This window comes from Copadichromis virginalis, linkage group LG6 (assembly GCF_057382275.1).
Source record: "Copadichromis virginalis isolate Kocher_CV1m ecotype Utaka linkage group LG6, C_Virginalis_male_GT1.1, whole genome shotgun sequence".
Classification (NCBI taxonomy): Eukaryota; Metazoa; Chordata; class Actinopteri; order Cichliformes; family Cichlidae; genus Copadichromis; species Copadichromis virginalis.
In genome coordinates, this window is record NC_140623.1 from 894,358 (window position 1) to 902,012 (window position 7,655).

General features: G+C 44.7%; 1 long non-coding RNA gene across 1 annotated transcript; it reads right to left on the bottom strand.

Annotated features, from left to right (window-relative positions):
• Positions 1 to 209: 209 nt before the first annotated feature.
• Positions 210 to 3,231, bottom strand: LOC146706857 (uncharacterized). The gene is made up of 2 exons (XR_014920710.1): positions 3,006 to 3,231; positions 210 to 2,923 (listed from the first exon to the last, which is right to left on the bottom strand). It is a non-coding gene; the product is annotated as an uncharacterized LOC146706857 (long non-coding RNA).
• Positions 3,232 to 7,655: the final 4,424 nt, after the last annotated feature.

The following is a 7,655-nucleotide window of genomic DNA, read 5'->3' on the forward strand; positions in this document are numbered from 1 at the left end:
TACGAAGAGGCACCTTAGTCAGTTATGATGTGAGGTTAAGCTTAAGGTTGCTCAAGCCTGTAGAATTGCAGAGAGACCATTTTGGATTCATCAGAGTCACTGCAAGGAAGTGGAGCTTGAAGCCCAGACTGTCACGGTCGCAGTGGCAGACCGTGTGGAGAGTGTGTGGAGGACTCAGGTGCAGACACAGGCGTGGACACAAAACTGAGTTGAACAAAAAGCGAGCCTTTATTGTGGCTGAAGACAAGGAGTGCAAACAAGGCAGAAGCGCAGTGACAAAACTAAACTATAACTAAACTGGGAAAGTGATACCAGGATAAACTATGAAGACACAGGAAATCATAACTATGAATACAAAAGACTGGCTGTGACAACATGGAGGGTGGGAACACAGACGACGCGACACAGACTGCATGAAACACCGAGACTAAATACACATGAGGGATGATCAGGGGAAGTGGCCACACATGGGAGCACAGCTGACACACATGAACCTAACAACAGGACAGGAGAGGTGAAACTAAATACACTGACATTGAATACAGACTTTCAAAGTAAAACAGGAAACATGGAGATTAGACATGACATGAACTAAACATAACCACGCACACATGACTCATGACAGGTAGACGCACGAACCAGGGATACGGAGTACAGGGGAAGATGACAGAAGTGACAGCATGAACTTGACAACACAAGATACACAGACATAAACACATGAAGGGCAAGGGAGGCTTAATACAAGGGTAATATAATTACAAATGAGCTGGAATAACTTAATGAACCTAACAAACAATAAACATCAAAATAGACTAAACACAAAACACTGGGTCGCACGACCCAGGACCATGACACAGACCACTAGAGATTCACAAGTGTAAGGAGTATCTCACCGGTGTCAGTGGGTTCAGTGGTGAGGGAGGAGTGCTGATTGAGCTCAGCTAGCACTCTCATTCTCTCCAGCCACTGACCAACTTTAGGCTCACTGATGCATTTGGGTGTGACCAACCTCAAGCATGAAGTGTTCTCAGGTGGAAACTGGCGTCTTACTACTGGCAACGGCTCTGCTCATCACGCTATCCGCACTGGAAGATGGCAGAAAACAATACACGAGCCGAGAAAGGAGATGGACACATGACAACTCACATCTAACGCACATGACACAAGCACATCAGTACATCTAACCATATATGGAAAAAAAGTTACGAAGCATTCTGCATACTGATGAAAGCACTGAACTATAATCATTGTATACACAGAGTGCTTATTAAGAAGTGTGTTCTGGTTGACCACCTCAGGGAATGAGACAACACCTGAGGTTGTTGTCTCATTCCCTGAGCCAGAGGACGGCTAGAGAGGGTCAGAGCGAGGGCAGTGGACCCCTCGGCAGTGACCCCGATGTCCATGATGCCATTGATGGACATGGAAGCAGCTGAGTGGGCCGAGGAGTGACACAACACAACGTATGGTGACCTCTTGTGGTCAAGAGGTCAAGAGAGGGAATTGTGGAATTGAACAAGTTATTTTACTGCTACAGTATAATCTACAGCATTAACATTGCATTAACAATATAACAGATAGCTTTAAGATGTTTAAACATACAGGCACCATATTAACCTTTATTCCAGGTGCAGTTATAACCATTTTATACACACCTTGCAGTTTGTGCTTTTTAAAGAGTTGAAGCTCAGTCAGTTAATTGAAGGTCAGAAGCTTCGTCCGGCGCTAGGTCCAGACGATCTATTGTGCAAAGTGACTTAGAGTTATGGAAGGATTGCCTACATGCTTACAAGACACATATGCCATGTTACTCATTATTATCTTTTAGTTGTTTATATCCTTTTTATTAAGCTTTGAGTAGTGGCATTTGATTAAAGCATTTATTCAATATATTCCGTATATATAGTTTCAGTTAGATTATTACACATATGAGAGTGACTTCCGTCTGGTAAAAGGTCATGAGTTTAGTTGGCGAGGTGAGACAGAGTGCATTTGAGGTCAAGACACACACACACACAGGAGGTAGACTCATATTCTAGGTAAGAGTTCAGACATATTTTGCTTGTAGCTGCATTTTGTGCCTGCATAAGTGACAGTTTGTTGTAGGACGTGCGTCTGATGTTCCAGAGATAAGCGAGAGCAAGAAGCATCTACAGGAAGCACCTGGCGTGGAGACGGAGAGAATGTTCTTTTCAAATGTGTCAAAAGTTGTCAACAGAACATTTGTGGTTTTGAAACTTATGCATGTGATGTATCTGCTTTGACGCATGAGGGGGCGTAAGAATACCCTGATGTTATAAAAACTGCTTGTGTATTGTTAGGTGGAGATCGATGCTGATTGTGTGTAGTGTTCATCTCCCCACGCGTGTGTTCATTAAAATCATTGTTTGACCCAAACTCTTCTGGACCATCATTGTTTTGTTCTCATCCTCAATATTCTGAACACGCGACAAGGGTCAGCAGTGCTAAGTTCCTGGGTGTACACCTTTCTGATGACCTGTCCTTCTCCATTAACACAACAGCAGTCATCAAAAGAGCACAAAAGTGTCTCCACTCCCTGAGGAAACACTGAAAAGGAGGACTCTCCACACTTCACCTCACAATTTTTTACTGTGGCACCATTGAAAACAGCCTGACACAAAGTTTTACATCTTGGTTTGGCAGCTGCAGCTGTCCTATGAGAAGCGACAAATCAATAGGATTGTTAAGACCGCCAGGAGGATTGTTGGTACACACACAAACACACACACGTGTATACGTATATGTATATATATATATATACATATACGTATACACTGTCACACTGCGACTGAACGGACTCACACGCAGGCTCTAGGTCTTGCCGATAGTCACACACACACACTCCGTCCACTCCTCTTCACACTCCACTTGCTCGGGTAACACAGGGGTTGGTCCAGGGAATCTGTACACAGAGACACGAAGGGATAGTAAGACAAATCGCTGTGAAAGCACTCTAGAAGTAATTGAGCTGGGGTTACACTGACGAGGGTCGGCAACGGTCCAGCGACGAGAAACACAGAGCTGCCATCTTATAAAGGAGCTGGATCACTCGTGATGAGCCATAGGTGCGTGGGCCAAGGGCAGGAGCCCACAGGTGAGCTCCGCCCAGGCAGAAGGAGGAGGGAAAGGGGGGAAGGGAGAGAGCAGGAACAAAAAAAAGAATACAAAAACATATGTAGCCATACTGAGCCGACCGGGTAGGCACAGGGACCCTGACATACACACACACACACACACACACACACACACACACATATATATATATATATATATATATATATATATATATACACACATATATACATATATATATATATATAGATATATATATATATATATATTAGGGGTGCAACGATACACAAAATTCACGGTTCGGTTCGATACTTTGGTGTCACGGTTCGATATTTTTTCGATACAAAAAAATGTTCATGCCTTTTTAATTTGTCATTTATTAAAATTATAAATATATATTTTAACTCAAAAGTACAGTTTTTAAATTTAACCCTAACCCTTGTGCGTGTTTTTTATTTTGACAGCGAATGCGCACCTGCGGACCACTTATGTGCAGCCCTGGTTATTTAGCTCGTCATATTGCAGCCACAGAAATTATTTTGTCCATGAAACCATAAAGCTGCACTTTCTTTTTGCCTTATAGTCTGATTTGTCATAACTTCTCCGTTTTGTGGTAAGCTTTTCTTTGGCTGTCACTTCTTCACCCTGACCTGTCTTGTTTGGCTCAGCAGAACTGAAATGCTTTTACACACTCACTCACATAAGCTCAGCGATCAACCTCTCACATGTTTAAGCTTGCTGCGGGAGATTTCACTTGTCATGTTTGCATAGTAAGCTAACGATTAATAAGACGATGTCAGAGGAATTGGTGCGCAAATTATCATCACTCACAGATCAGTGCTGTCGCTCTCTATACACAGTTCGCACAATTGCAAAGTGAAAGCAAAAAAACAAGCGCAAATTCAAACGCGATTTCAATATGTCACATATTGACAGTGGCTCACCGATGCCAATAACATAATTACCCAGCTACATTTCTGAAAGAATGCAAAAGCATTGACATATATTTTCCCTTCCTACAATAGCCCGACGGGCAGGGTAGCCCGACTGAAAAAATCGCTAGCCCCAGGACGTCAGGCTAGCGATATTGCAAGCCCTGTATCTGATTGAGGAATCACTCATCTTTGGAAAAGAGAGTTTATTACAGAGAAATGTCTCTTTCCAAAATAAAAGCTATACTATCCGCTTCTTCTGGGCTATATTCTCAGCAGCATAAGGAGAATCATGTGCTAACAGCTGTCTAAATGACTCGGCTAAAGTTAGTAGCATGCTTGTTGTTTTTGTCTTTGCACTAGGATGATGTCGGCGTAAATGTGCAGTCATATTCGTTGTGTTCCCACTAGTGCTTTCAGGTTAATCTCGTTGAAATGACCTTAACGCCACAACACGGCAAATCTCCGTTAACGAGCTACCGCCGATCGCCTGTGCATGGGGCTAGACGGCTAACACGTTAACGAGCTAACTGCGCTAACACACTAGTTCCCACCCATGTAATTGAGCATTGCATGGCACATCCAACATACTGTTTTACTTTAGTCCATGACTCGCTTACCTTCAGGGTCATACGTCACATGAAAACCAAAATAATTCCAAACGCCAGATCTGAATGAGGGTGGGGGAGGTGCCCTGCGCTCTTCCTTCTGACGATGCTGTCTGTGTGGAGCACTCAGTGGATCTGCGCTCGACAGTGCAGCCTAGGCGGAGTAGTCGAACGCAGATTCACTGAGCGCTCCACACAGACAGCATCATCAGAAGGAAAGTTGATAAAATAAATTACAAATGTTGTATTGTTCGATACATATGCGTACCGAACCGAAAGCACTGTATCGAACGGTTCAATATCGATACGAATATCGTTGCACCCCTAATATATATATATGTATATATATACATACATACATATATATGTATATATATACAGACATACATATATATGTATATATATACATACATACAAAAAAAAAAAACACCCAGCACGCCCCTGCGGGCGGTTTATCCTTCAAGCTCGGGTCCTCTACCAGAGGCCTGGGAGCTTGAGGGTCCTGCACAGTATCTTAGCTGTTCCCAGGACTGCGCTCTTCTGGACAGAGATTTCCGATGTTGTTCCCGGGATCTGCTGGAGCCACTCGCCTAGCTTGGGAGTCACCGCACCTAGTGCTCCGATTACCACGGGGACCACCGTTACCTTCACCCTCCACATCCTCTCGAGCTCTTCTCTGAGCCCTTGGTATTTCTCCAGCTTCTCATGTTCCTTCTTCCTGATATTGCTGTCATTCGGAACCGCTACATCAATCACTACGGCCGCCTTCTTCTGTTTGTCTACCACCACTATGTCCGGTTGGTTAGCCACCACCATTTTGTCCGTCTGTATCTGGAAGTCCCACAGGATCTTAGCTCGGTCATTCTCCACCACCCTTGGGGGCATCTCCCATTTTGACCTCGGGACTTCCAGGTTGTACTCAGCACAGATGTTCCTGTACACTATGCCAGCTACTTGGTTATGGCGTTCCATGTATGCCTTGCCTGCTAGCATCTTGCACCCTGCTGTTATGTGCTGGATTGTCTCTGGGGCATCTTTACACAGCCTGCACCTGGGGTCTTGCCTGGTGTGATAGACCCCAGCCTCTATGGATCTTGTGCTCAGAGCTTGTTCTTGTGCTGCCATGATTAGTGCCTCTGTGCTGTCTTTCAGTCCAGCTTTGTCCAGCCACTGGTAGGATTTCTGGATATCAGCCACCTCCTCTATCTGCCGGTGGTACATACCGTGCAGGGGCCTGTCCTTCCATGATGGTTCCTCGTCTCCATCCTCTTTCTTGGGTTTCTGCTGCCTGAGGTATTCACTGAGCACTCGGTCAGTTGGGGCCATCTTCCCAATGTATTCTTGGATGTTCCTTGTCTCATCCTGGACTGTGGTGCTGACACTCACCAGTCCCCGGCCCCCTTCCTTCCGCTTAGCGTACAGCCTCAGGGTGCTGGACTTGGGGTGAAACCCTCCATGCATGGTAAGGAGCTTTCTTGTCTTTATGTCAGTGGCTTCTATCTCCTCCTTTGGCCAGCTTATTACCCCAGCAGGGTACCTGATCACGGGCAGGGCGTACGTGTTGATGGCCCGGATCTTGTTCTTACCATTCAGCTGACTCCTCAGGACTTGCCTGACCCTCTGCAGGTACTTGGTGGTTGCAGCTTTTCTAGCGGCCTCTTCATGGTTCCCATTCGCCTGTGGGATCCCCAAGTACTTGTAACTGTCCTCTATGTCTGCAATGTTGCCTTCTGGTAGTTCAATCCCCTCAGTTCTGACTACCTTCCCTCTCTTTGATACCATCCGACTACACTTCTCCAGTCCGAACGACATTCCAATGTCATTGCTGTATAGCCTGGTAGTGTGGATCAGTGAATCGATGTCTCGTTCACTCTTGGCATACAGCTTGATGTCATCCATGTACAGGAGGTGGCTGACAACTGCTCCGTTCCGTAGTCGGTATCCGTAGCCAGTCTTGTTAATGATCTCACTGAGGGGGTTCAGGCCTATGCAGAACAGCAGTGGGGACAGAGCATCTCCTTGGTAGATCCCGCACTTGATGGTGACTTGTGCTATGGGCTTGGAGTTGGCCTCTAGTGTTGTACGCCACATCCCCATTGAGTTCCTGATGAAGGCTCTTAGGGTCCCATTGATCTTGTACAATTCTAGGCATTCCAGTATCCAGCTGTGGGGCATTGAGTCATAGGCCTTCTTGTAATCAATCCAGGCAGTGCACAGGTTGGTCAGTCTGGTCTTGCAGTCTCGGCTGATTGTTCTGTCTACTGGTGTTGTAGCTGGTGTTTTGCGCCTCTGGTATTCTTGCCAATTCCTTTCTGTGTCCCGCTCATGTATTGACCCATGTGCCTGTTCATCTTAGCCGATATGATGCCTGACAGGAGCTTCCATGTACATATATATATACACATATACATACATACATATATATATACATATATATACATACATATATATACATATATATACATACATATATATACATACATACATATATATACATATATATATACATATATATATATATATATATATATATATATATATACACACACATATATGTATGTGTCCCTTGACCACAGAGGGTTAAGGAGACTCACCTTCTTTCCATTTCCAGAGTGTAGCAACCAACCACCTGTGTGAAGTCTGAAATACCCATGATGTTGATTCAAAATGTGCTCTGGCACAATCATAGGCATTGGTTGCTACTGAAAGCAAGAAATAAAGCCGGTCTGCGCTATGGGCTAAACCATTTCTTAATGGTGGAAGGGGGAGATGTAACACAATGGAATACATTCAGTTTTAGAATTTATATTTAGTGTTAGCCATATAGATGGCTCAAAGTGTCAATGCTCTTATTTTAATAAACAACAATGTCATATGCAAAACTAGGGTGGTACTATAGGTGGCAAGAGATCATTTTAGGGTGGCCACCCCATGCCGCCCTTCTAGATCCGCCCCTACAATAAATCCCTGTACCCGTACAGCTGGAATCCCTGGAAACAGAAAGGAAGTGGACGAGCTCGGC